Genomic DNA, 13,404 nt, shown 5'->3' with positions numbered 1-13,404 from the left:
TATATTACAAAGCTACAGTGACAAAAGCAGCATGATATGGCTACAAAAACAGACAAGAGGATCAGTGGAACAGGATAAAAGAGCAGAAACAATCCCAGACACATTGAGGCATCTGATCTTTAACAAAGGAGCCAAAAACAAGCTGGAAAAAATGATAGCCTCTTTAACAAACAGTGCTGAGCAAACCGGCTACCCATACAGAAGACTGAATTTAGATCCATATCTGTCATCACATACTAAAATAAAATCAAAAGGATTCAAAGACCTATATATTAAAACAGAAACATTTAACATGCTGGAAGATAAAATAGGTAAAACTCTTGAAGATACAGGCATAGGAAAATACTTTCTGATCAGAGCCCCAATGGCACAGGAAATGATACCAAGAATCAACAAATGGGATTATGTCAAATTAAAAGCTTCTGCATAGCAAAGGAAACAACCAAAACATGCAGACAACCTCCAGAAAGGGAAAAAATGCAGTATACTCTTCAGGGAAATGATTAATATCTAGAACATGGAAAGAACTAAAAAACGTTAGACCCTCCCCAAATAAAAGACCCAATCAAAACTGTGCAACTGAAATAGGTACTTCTCAGAAGAGGAAGTACAAGTGGCCAATAAATAAGGTACAGGAAAAGTGTGTTCACCATCACTGGGCATTAGAGAAATGCAAATTAAGATAGCACCGAGATTCCATCTTACTCCAGAAAAAATGGCTATCATCAAATCAAATAATAGCCAATGCTATCAAGCCTGTGGGGAAAAAGGAACCCTTCTACATTGTTGTTGGGAATGTAAACTAGTATAACCACTATACAAATTAATGTGGAGATTCCTCTAAAAAACTAAAGTTAGACATTTCATTCGACTCAGCTAATCCCTTTTTAGATGTCTTCTCAAAAGAGTTAAAGATAGCATGTTGCAGTGGTACATACATACCCATGTTTATAGCAGTACAATGCATAATAGCTAAATCTTGGATCAGGTGTAAGTGGTCATCAACAGATGAATGGATAAAGAAAATGTGGTATTTATGCATAAAGAGTACTACGCTGTCACAAAGGATAAAGTTGAGTCATTTGTAGATAAACAGATACCCTTTGAGTTTATAAATTAGGAAGAAATAAATCAGACATACAAGCTCAAATACTGCATGTTTCTCTTATATCAGAAACTTGAAGTATGAATAAACTAAAGAGCAAATTAACAGATAGATAAAAGGATTTGCTTTGTTAGTTTTTTATCTCTAAAGTAAAAAAAGGAAATAGTGAGGTAGATCTTTTGCAAAAGGAAAGGTGAATCTGTAATACATGAAAACAAAAAGGTGTTCAGTGATTAATGGAATCATGTCAAATGTTATATAAATAAGCCAACTAGGGAACCCTTTTTCATTCATTTTCTCATTCATTCATTCAGCCAACAATGTTCAGCACCTATTTGGTACTAAGCACTGACAGAGATGTTTGGAATGCACTGATGGCTGAAACACTGTAACTTCTCCATAGTTTATGATCTTCGGGGAGAGCAAACCAGTAACTGAAATGCAATTTATAAATGCTAAAACTGGTGTATAGCTGGGACTCTATGTGACTACAGAAGGTTGTACACTTAGATCTAACTAGGAAGGCAAGAGCAAACTTTGGGAAAGAGGTAACACTGAAGTCAGACTTGAATGATAATGCAAGAGTTCACAGAACTGACAAGGGCATGCTAGAAAGAGGGAACATCTTGAGTAAAGTTTTAGGCTGAAGAATGATTATATATATATATATATGAGAAAGAACGCATACAGTTTGTCATATCTATAATTCACACAACTTATTGATGAAAGGCAGGAGATATGGAAAGATGTTGAAGGCAAAGATTTTAATGGCTTTTATACATCAAGACAATGAATTTTCAATTTTTCCTACAAATCATGAGGATGCTAACAGGAATTTTAAAAACAAAAGATAATAATAGGTATAGCTAATATTCTTTAATTTCTTTGAAAGATAGCCTAAGTCAATATGTGTCTGATATCTTCATTCTTCTGAGGTTCAGGTTTGTTTTATGGGTAATTTATCAAATATATACACATAACATACTACTTGACAAATGCTATATTGATAAAAACTCTCCCCAAACTTTAGTCAAGGTCCTCTGAGTCCTCTTAATAAAGCCTCAAGATTAGATTCCACCCTTTTGGGGCTTGCATTCCTCAGATTTAGCAAGAATCCTATTAATCCAATGTTGAGAGCTCCCTGCCCTTGATATGTGGTCAGTCTCAATATCTGATCAAATTCCTCATCACCTGCTCCTAATACCTGATTATGCTGACCTTCCTTCAGCAAGAATTCTAACTCATTTTAGCAAGAATCCTCCTACCCTTGATGTCTCCTCAGTAACTTTCCATCCACTCACCCCTTCATTCTGTTTGTTGGTTATAAATCTCCAACTGTCTTTTTTGTATTTGGAATTGAGCCCAGTTCCAAACTGAGGTCTCTATTCCCCTATTGCAAGAGTTTTTTTTAAAAAAATAAAATCTATTTTTACAGCTCTTCCTACTGTCCAGGTCTGTTTCACTTTGACAGTTTACACACAAGACTTCATTTGTTTGCTTTTAAAAGAGAAAAATACTATTTTATTTTGACCAGGACCATTGCCAATGTTCATTACTTTTGGATTTATAGAAATGGCTAATCTATTTTAAAATTTTTCCTATTGTAAAAATGGGAAGGTGGTTTGGGAATGGGAGGAGACAGAAAGGAGGAAAGTAAAAAGAATAAGACATGATATGTATATATACTCTGCCCCCTAATGAATACATTTGTTATATATCACAAACATATACTAAAATATTTTTAAAGTTTTCCTTTTGTGGGCATATAGGTAAGTATGTAAGTAGACAAGAATCTCTAAACTCTGGATCAAGACTTTTATAATAATCATGAAACTGAAGTTAAGAGGAGGAAGCACTAACCATCTGGCTTAATGATATAAGCTATAAAGGATAATAACCTGAACTTAGGCAGGAACACTGTGTGTGGTAGAAATTGAGATGAAATGACAGATTTAAGAGTAATTAACAAAGAGAACTCACAATGCCTTATATTAGAGGTATGATGCAAGAAAACAACAGGATAATTTCCATATTTTTACTAGCTTTCATAGATGGGTAATAATGGTGTTCCGACCTAAGTTGAGAATATAAATGCAAAGGAAACATTACGGTTTGGGCTATGCTGAATTTAATATAGCTATGAGAGATTAATGTAAAAATGTCAGGTAAATATACCTAAATATTTAAACTCAAGAAAGACATTAAAGCTAAAGAAGTTCTAGGAGTTCACAGGTTATTATGTAGTAATTAAAGCTATAAGAGTGAATGAGATCAATCAAATTAAATATTTAAAATATACATAAATCTAAAAGCAGGATGTTGCTTAATATGAAAACATACACCACAGAGAGAAATAGGAATTAGCAAAAAAATAACAGAAATACGAGAAAGAAAAAATAGTTTGGGGAAGATAGAGCATCTCAAGGTAGAAGGACTGGTTAATGAAAGGTACAAGTATGAAAAGTATGGAAATGGGTTATTGACTTTGGTGATTCAATGGTGGTATGTGAAGTTAACAACAGTTATTTTGGTGGGCTAACTACTGTGGATAACAGACTGTGGTAATTCATATAATGAATGGGAAATGAAGTAGAAAAAGGAAACATTCTTTTTTTAAGAAATTTAGTTATGAAGGTGTAGAACAAAATAAAATATCAGCTAAACAATGAAATGATAGTCAAGGGAAAACATCTTTAAGATGAAAAATAGCTGAGCATGATTAAAATATGTGGAGAAAGTTCAACACAGTAATAATTAAATAACAAGAGTCAATCTACCAGTGAAGACAATTCACAAAACAAAGAATATGTGAAGTTCACAGTCAAGATGGAGGGTTTATCCTTGAGCTTAAAGGGGATCCTCTTGTTAGAGACAAACACATGATGCTTGTTAAAATGGTAAGGCAGACTTTACTCAGCACTATCACAATAGCTATGGAAACTACCATGATGGGATTTTGTAGTAGGGGATAGAGATTGACATAACTCCAAATAAAACAAGGAAAAGTGGGAATTCAAATTCCAAATAAAGTAATGAACAATGAGAATGCATCATCAAGGTGCAGGGATGTAGGGATAGGTGGATAGAAAACTATTAAGAGAAACTATCAGGAAAAGGAAAAATTCTGGCTAATTCTATGTAATAGGATTCTTGCTGAAGGCAGGCCAGGATGACTAGACTTCACCTGAAAGATGATGAATGATGAGAAACCCTACCAGATAATCTAGGATAATCAGATATGCAAGATGGGGGAGAGTGGCTAAACCAGCGTGACAGGACTCTTGCTATAATTAGGCAATGCAAAAACAGGGAAATCCAAAAGCCAAGATCTACTTTGGAGGAGGACTTAAAGGAGTCCACCTAAATTTGGTCAGAGAGAGATACTGTCCCTTCTTTCCTTGCCTTGGGCAGAAAGAATGATGGGAAGAACAAATAATTTACCAGGCTCCTCAGAGAAAGATCTACTGTGCTAACCATGGCTTCCAAAGTCTTAAAATGGCTATACCTCCTGTCCTAGAACCCATTCTAGATCAAATCTCACTTCCTACAGTCATCCTCTCACTGACTATGCTCTGACCTCCCAGCCATTCCTCCAATACACCAAACTCTTATTATTTCAGAAATGTCACACTGTCTTGAATGTCACCCTCCACACTACTTACCCCGGCTCCATCTCAGTTTTTCACTTAGTTTCAAAAACCAACAGTGATTACACAGATGAAGACTGCCATGAAATCTAGATGAAATATAGCAATATGTCCAATTTAAAGGAAAAGGGATTCCATTCTTATAAATTACTTGAATTTGAATGAACTAGCTTTTCCCCCAATAAGCTACAAATGATATGGAGATATAAAGGCGGAATATTTCCCAGTAAGAAATGGACTTCCTTGGAGAAGCACTGTGCAGACAGTCTTTCTACAAAACTTTATTTGCTGACCTGAAAAAATTAAAATGTCAGTGGGAATTTCTTTTGGGATATTTCTTTTAAAATATATTTCCAACAAGTGTTAGGGTAGAAAGCTACTTAAGAATTAGGAGAGGGGCTGGGGATTTAGCTCAGCGGCAAAAGCGCCTGCCTGGCAAGTGCAAGGTCGTGAGTTCGGTTCCCGGCACCGGAGAAAAACCAAAAAAAAAAAAGAATTAGGAGAAGCCGGGCCTGGTGGCTCACACCTGGAATCCCAACACTCTGGAAAGCCAAGGCAGGAGGATCACAGGTTCAGGTTCAGCCTGGGGAACTTTGCAACTTAGTGAGAGTTTGTTTCAAAAAATAAAAATGTAAAAAGTGTTCAATCCTCAGAATCAAAGGAGAAGGTGGAGGAAGAGGAGGGAAAGAAGAGGAGGAGCAGGAGGAAGAGGTGGAGGAGGAAGAGAAAGCTTGTCCTTACCAAGCCAGAGACTTAGGAGACAAAGTGAAATGTTCCAGGCAAAATAGTCTAAAAGACCAACTGTAGACAGAGAGAAAAACAGGCACAGAAAAAATTTTTCTAGCTAGGAACCAAGTCAGGGAAAGAGCTGGCACTATGTTGCACCAGAAGGTAAAGGTCTTTTAATCTTAAGGAATCTTTCACTTTCTAGTTAATTGTTTGATTTGCTATTATTAACTAAAATCCATAATTTATTCAGATTTCCATAAACTTTATATAATTCCCATTTCTAGTCCAGGAACACATCTGAGATACCACACTAAATGTGTCAGGTTTTCTTAGGTCCTCTGGGCCATAACAGTTTCTCAGGTCTTCCTTGCTTTTGATGACCCTTAATATTTTGAAAATCACTCGTCATTTTTGTAGACCATTTCTCAATCAGGATTTACCCAGTGTTTTTCTCATGATTAAACAGAAGTTTTGCGTTTCTGAGAGGAAGACCAGAGAGTTAAGGCAGCATTCCTATCATATCTTATCAACCCAAATTTTCCTGTCAATGATGATCATTTGGCTGAGGTAGTTTTGACATGTTTCTCTACTGTAAAGTGTCTTATGATTTTTTTCCCCTTTTCTATACTACGTTCTTGGGAATGAAATCACTAGGTGAAGCCCACGCTTGGGGTGGGAGGTTATGCTCCACCTCCTTAAAGACAGAGAATTTACATACTTGTAAATTTTTTATAATACTTGTAAGGGGAGGTTTGGCCCTCTTTCATAATTTATTTATGCATTTAATTGCTTGTTTGTATCAGTATGAACTCATGGATAATTTTTTTGTACTTTTGCTCATAATCCAACACTATTTTGTGGCTCCAATTCTAACAACATTCACCACAGTTGACTTCTGTTCCTTTGATGTGTATGTACAGGAGGTGGGGTTCCTCTCTGGCACTACAAGATGCTCTAGGTTTGTTTTGTATATTTCCACTTCCAGTTCTAGAAACACTCATTTTTCTAAGGAGATCTTGTTCCTTTGTACTGGAGAAAGTAAAATCTGATGCTACATATGCTCACTGCTACCAGGTATTGTTGCTTCTAAATTCTATACAATGACAGAGTAAGGAAATGTATGATTGCATAATCGTATCTGAATACATACATATTTATAAATACTTTTATACACAGTCATCTGTATCTATATTAAGCTAAACATGGGTTTGTATTGATATCCACAACCCCTTATTACCATATGGACCATTCTAGACATCTGCCCTCATTTATCTGTAACTTCCCACTTCAATAGTAGGAAACCTAGCTTCTGCCATCTGCCACCTATCTATTTCCCTAATTGCTCAGTTCCAGTCTATACAGATAGTGGTTTCCAATTATCTGTACTCCTGTGCAAAACAAAGTATCAATTAAAGGATAGAGTTTATATTCTTTTGCTTTCACTAGTTCAGAGTTCATTTTCAAAATTACTTACATCAGCCTCTCTTCCTGCAGTTTCCCCACTCCACTGAGCAAGTTTGTTCCATGTACCATAACTGCAATACGATTGGATTCTTCAGCCATGGTCTGGAGTCTATTGATTCCTGTTTTTCTGAGTGGTTTTTAAATTGGCATACATTATGAAAGTTTACTGCATGTTTCCGAAGTTCTATGAGTTTTGGTAAATATGTAGAGTCATGTATCCATTATTACAATGTCACATGGAATAGTTTAATGACTTTAAAAACATTTCCTGTATTTTACTTATTCAATGCCCCTACGTCCTTTATCTCTAACAACTACTCTTTGTTTGATTACTCTTTGTTGACTCTTTTGACTTTTCCATAGTGTCATGTGAGTGGACTCGCAGTACAGTCGTCTTTTCAGATAGCCTAACCAATCCGCACAATGATGAACAAAGCAAAAGCATTCACTCTTCCTGATTTCAAAATGCGTACAAATCAAGATGGTAGGTATTGACATAAGGATCAGTGGGATGGAATTGAAAGCCCAAAACTAAGCCTCTGAGTCAGCTAGCATTTAGAAGGGCGGCAAAACTATCCAATGAGGAAATAATCTTTTTAACAGAAAATACTGGGACAACTAGATTAACTACATGCAAAAGAACGAAGTTGAACTTTATATCACATCATTGATAAAAATTAATTTAAAACAAATAAAAATCTAAAAGTAAGAGCTTAAACAATGAAAGAAAGTATAAGGATGAGTTTTCATAATTGGATTTGGCAATAGTTTCTTATATGTAAAACCAAGAGCACAAGCAATAAAAGAAATAAAAATAAAGTGAACTCATCAAAACAGAAAACTTCTGTGCATCAAATAATACCATGAAGAGTGGGGGCTGGGGATTTAGCTCAGCGGCAAAAAGTGCCTGCCTGGCAAGCGCAAGGTCGTGAGTTCAGTTCCCGGTACCGGAGAAAAACCAAAAAAAAAAAAAAAAAAAAAGGTAAAAATACCATGAAGAGTGGTAAAAGATAACCCACAGAATAGGAAAATGGTAAATTTCCTGATGAGGTTAGTACCTAGAATACACAAAGAACTCTCGCAATTTAACAACGAAAAGACAACCTAAATTTAAAAATGGGCAAATGATACAGACTTTTAAAAGAAAGGATATACAAGTAACCAATAGGCACAATATATGCTCAACATCATTAGTCATTGTAGAATTGTAAGCAACCTGGCTGTGGTGGCACACATTTGTAATTTCAGCACTCTAGGAGGCTGGGGCAGGAGATGGCAAGTTTGAGCCCAGCCTAGGCAACCTAGTAACTTAGTGAGAACCTATCTCAAAACTAAAAACATTTTAAAAGGCCAGAGGTGTGGAGGATTTGAATGTGAAGGATTTGAATTCACTCCTCATAATTTAAAAAAAAAAAGAAAGCAAATGAAACTGATGAGATGTCACTTCTTACTCACTGGGATACAATAAAAGACGCTTCTGTTCTTTGGAGGAGCTCACCTTTGCCTTCAGTTTGGACATCATCTCCTGGCTTCTAGTGCAGACTCGGGCTTCTGCCTTGGGTCCTTCAACCCTTTGGTGTAGATTCTTCAGCGTTCCACCGCAGACCTGTCAACCTCCTGATACGGACTTGCACAGAAGCCTCCAGTGTGCAGACACCCTCTGCACGCTTCCTCATCCCACTCTGTGACTGACCATTGTAAGCCAAACTTGTAATCTCTTATACGTTTGTATACCTTGTGTTGTATCTGTTTCTCTAGTAAAACCTTGACTGACACAAATAAACAGAAATAGACAAGATATATCAGAAAAAAGAAAAGAACAGAAAGGAAAGATAATGACAAGGATGTGGATTATTGCTATTCATTGCAGGTAAAATTTTAAAGTGGTCTTGGATTTTCTTGCAAGGTTAGACATAAAATTGCCATATGATACTGCAATTCAGCTTCTAAGTATACGATCAAAATAACTGAAAACTAATGTGATAAAAACCTTATATATGAATGTTCATAGAAACCAATATTCACAATAACCAAGAGATGGAAACATCCCACATATCTACCAATGGAAAAATGGATAAACAGAATATAGAATATCCCTATTATTTAGCCATTAAAAAGAATAAAATATTGCTGCATATTACAACATGAATGAACCTTGAAAACATTATGTTATGTAAAAGAAGCTAGTAGCAAAAGACCACCTATCATATGATTCCATTTATATAAGACATCCAAAAGAGACAAATTTCTAGAGATGGTAAGTAAGGATTTGCTTAGGACAGAGCATTTTGTGGAGATGAGAATGACTTCTAATTAGCATGAGGCTTTTATAAGGGGGGGCAATAAAAATGTTCTAAATTGAATATAGTTGCAATTACACATACTTTATTGAAATATGCTAAAAAAATTATTGAACTGTACAATTGAATAAGTGAATTACATAATGTGTAAATTACATCCCCCCAAAATAGATAAAGATGAAATAAAGATTTCTAAGTATTTCCTTTTCCTTGTTACAGGCATTTTTGCTCTTATAAAATTAATATTTAATGCTACATTGATATTAATATAAAATTAATATTATAAAATATAATAATTTTAAGTGAAAATAACATGTATTTTTAAAATTTAACATTTTATGTGAGTCAACAATTTGGTTTTAAATTCCATTTATTTTAATCCTTAGTTCTAATGGTCATCATAAATGAAAATTACATATCACAATACTATAGAGATCCAAATGGCATAACTTTCCAAAGGGAATATGCTTGATTAGATATACTTACTAAATCATGAGCACCATTTCTCAGTCTTCATCTTCCAACAGAGTCTTTCATATAAATTTGGGATGAAAATATCTTCGTCTTGGAAACAAATAAGAGCACTCTGCATTTATATATTTTCAACAGATGCGTTTAAAGCTGAATAAGCCCTGTAGAATGTGTTTTGAATGTTGGCAAAGTTTTCACAATTTTAAGGTATTCAAATAGGGAAGCTGTATGAGTGATAACATTTTCAGCTATGAAAATCAAATAATGGAAATGTTTCCAAATTCTAAAAATGGTCACCCTCTGTCTTAAATTTATTTCATTAATAAAATACCACTTTATCCTCAAAGAAGAAATTTGAGTTTATTTTCTCAAAAATATCTGCAAGGTAACACAAAGAAATGGTGAATATTTAAGGGAAAGGGAATGTTAATTACCCTTACTTGATTATTATGCATCGTATACTTGTATGGAATTACCACATTGTACTGTAAAATATGTACAATTTTATGTGTCAGTCAAAAAATTTAAAAACAATATATGCTAGGTGCTAAAATTAATGACCATTATGACTACGTCTACATGCCACTCCAAAGCCTCATGCAGTCATAGGTGGGGTTTTTTCAGAGGTGGCTGGATCTACAGCCCGTGTACTGACTCATGTTGCAATGCTAAACCCAAGGACACTAGGATTAAGGCTATGGGTACTCCCTGCCCTAAGCAGCCTGGATAAAATATAAAGGGCAGAGAGGCACTTGTTTGCCTTTGCTCTCTTCAACCTGCAATGAACTGTTTCTCCTCCACAGTGTCCCTCTGTGACGTGCCACCCTGCCATGGAGTCAGCCACCTGTGGACTGAAACCTTTACAAACTGTAATCCAAATAAACTTTTCCTCCTTTAACTTTGGGTGTCAGGTATTTTGTCTCAGCAACAAGAAAAGTGATGAAGACAATGACACTTGTCATTGAAGAAAAGGTCAGCAAATATGGAATACTTACCTTTTAAAAAAAGAGAAAACCATGTAGTTTAGCTTTATGTTTGACAATTGATAGTCCTTGTCATAGAGTAATAGGTGGAGCTTAAAATAGTTTATAATCACTTGCCATTTCATAATTAAGGATTATACACATTCCACTAAGAAAAAATAATTACCTATCAAGGCTCATAAACTATAAAATGTAAAAAATTTGTAAGGCAAAGAGGAATATGAGGATACCTCATGAACCTGACCATTCTTTTTGAATGCAACCTATGCCATATTTGAAGGCAAGTGGGGCAAATAAAAGCCCATTGCCTCACTGCCTCAAGGCCTAGAATTGAGTCTGACTGGACCATTCCTGGACAGTCACTTCAAAGAAAAGGATGGGATCTGCTGCCTGACCACAAGGCCACGTGGCTTGGGCTGAGCGGAGGAGGGCTGATAACTGTTGTCATCCTTCCAAGACAACTTTACAGTGTGGGACCGTGGAGAACGGCTAGGCCTCATAGTTGGGCAGACTTCAGATTGAATGTTGAATGTTGTGCCCAGTAGGTATATAACCTTAAAGAGCTAATGTCCTTGAGTTGGAATAATTTTAGTGTATAAAATTATTAGTTAAAACTAATGTGCCCAGTCTGGTTGATGTGAGAACTGCAGAAAATGCATTAATTTAAAGAAAAATACATATAAAGTATCAGACATAGAGCTTGGCATGTAGTAGGTGTTCAGTTAACATCAGTGAGTGGTAGTAAATGGAGCCAAGCACTTGAAGCCTATTTGGGTATAAGCCTGGTATGAAGAATTTCAATTAGGACAAGAGTTCTTGGTAATTTGGTAATAGTGGGATAAATAAAATGTGACAAATTACACATCCCAAAAAAAGGCCCATTGCCAATTCATATAATTCATATAAAGTAGTAAAATGGCAGGTTCCTGGGTCTTTGATGTCACCATTGCACTGCTGAATGAAAGACACCTGGGCTTGTGTACTAACAGATTTCTAATTGAAATACATCTCCCATTTTTAAATCTATATATTTTGGTTTAAGTTGGCTTTCTCTTGATTTCCTCCTGCCTATATATGTCTTTTTCTTCTTCCTCAGCTCAATGCATTTCTACCTTGGAAACCTTGCCCTTGCCATTTCCTCTGACTGGAGATTCTTAGACTAGAGCTTCATAGACCTGAGTAATTTTTTGAGAGGGGATTTCTTTACACTGCCCAGCCTGGCCTAGAACTTCTGGTTTCAAGTGATTCTCATCCCTCAGCCTCCCAAGTAGCTGGCATGACAGTTTGCATCTCACAACTAACTCTAATTGTTGGATTATTGACCATTCAGATCTCTGTCTAAATGCCATCTTCTCTCCCACTTCAGCTAACTTGATCTTAACTCCTAAGTTACTCCTTAAAATGCAAGACTATGTAATTTTCTTCAAAGGCTTTTACTCATACAATTTTCTGACTTCCTTATTTTAATATTTTCTACTCTCAGGCTTCCTCATAGGCAGAGACTTAATCTGTCTCATTGCTGTATGCCAGTGCAAGAAACACTGCCTGGTATATGACAGCATTTGATGTTTGTTGATTAATTGACTTTATCTTCAATTTCATCTCCTGACATCTTCCACATAGAGCTATGCTTCCTCATATTAAGTTTACAATAATTCAGGGAATATAACCTATTTTCTTTTGTTTCGGTGCCTTTGTATGTTCCTTTCCTCCTGCCTATATATGTCTTTCTCTTCTTCCTCAGTTCTAAAAGTTAAGATAGCTATTATATTCCCTAGATATTGGAAATAACAAATTTGGTTAAAAACAAAGGTCCTACCTTAATGAATTTCCACCTCACACTCACCAGAATGGCTCTAATCAAAAGACAGATAGTAATGAAGGTGGTGAGGCTGTGGAGAAACTAAAACCTCCTATCTTGCTGGCCAGAATGTAAAATGATGCAGCCAGTTCAGAAACAGTCTGGCAGCTTCTCCATCAGGTAAACAGAATTTCCACATGATTCAGCAATTTTACTCCTAGACATTTCCCAAGGAGGACAAAAAATTTATGCCAACACAAAAACTTGCATATAAATATTTATAGCAACATTATTCATTATAGGCAAAGTGTAGAAATTATTTAAATGTTTATTGTACTAAAAATAGGTAAAAGGTGCTATCTCTGTACAATAAAATATCACTTGCCATTCAAAGGAAATGAAGTAAACCAGATGTCATGGTGCATGCCCGTCATGCCACCGCTCTGGGAGGCTGAGGTAGGAGGATCTCAAGCTTAAACCCAGCCAGGGAAACTTAGTGACTTAGCAAGATCTTGTTTCAAAATTTTTTAAAAAGGACCAAGGATGTAGTTCAGTGTAAAGGCTCTGGGTTTAATCCCTAATATCAAAAAAAAAGGAAAAAAGTATTTTACATGCTATTACATAGATAAATTCTGAAAACATAAGTGAAAGAAGCTATACCACAAAGTGCTATATGAGGCATGGCTGAAAACTACAGAGAATTTTTACAATATATATATTACAGTAAAAAAAAACAGTGCTGTTAATCTCCCTCAAAACACTTCCCCTTGCTTCCTATTGTTCATGTCACTTTCAGAAGCACATCTAGAAGTTCTTTATCGTGAATGTGTTTAGTTGTGCTTCCATGGCTGCTTCCGTGTCCTGAATTGATTCAAAATGTTGACCTTTCTTAGTCGTTTTGGCT

General features: G+C 35.7%; 1 long non-coding RNA gene across 1 annotated transcript in view; it reads right to left on the bottom strand.

Moving 5' to 3' along the window:
• Positions 1–8,449: 8,449 nt before the first annotated feature.
• LOC102007107 overlaps positions 8,450–13,404 on the bottom strand; it is a 49,780-nt gene continuing 44,825 nt past the window's right edge. The window contains exons 2-3 of the long non-coding RNA XR_260189.1: positions 9,732–9,877; positions 8,450–8,714 (exon numbers count right to left, since the gene is read on the bottom strand). This is a non-coding gene — a long non-coding RNA (uncharacterized LOC102007107). The remainder of the gene's footprint in view (positions 8,715–9,731; positions 9,878–13,404) is intronic.

Source organism: Chinchilla lanigera, unplaced genomic scaffold (genome assembly GCF_000276665.1).
Source record: "Chinchilla lanigera isolate Chin_1 unplaced genomic scaffold, ChiLan1.0 scaffold00013, whole genome shotgun sequence".
In the NCBI taxonomy this organism is placed as follows: Eukaryota; Metazoa; Chordata; class Mammalia; order Rodentia; family Chinchillidae; genus Chinchilla; species Chinchilla lanigera.
The sequence above is the reverse complement of the archived record's forward strand: the minus strand, read 5'-3'. Positions and strand labels throughout refer to the sequence as shown.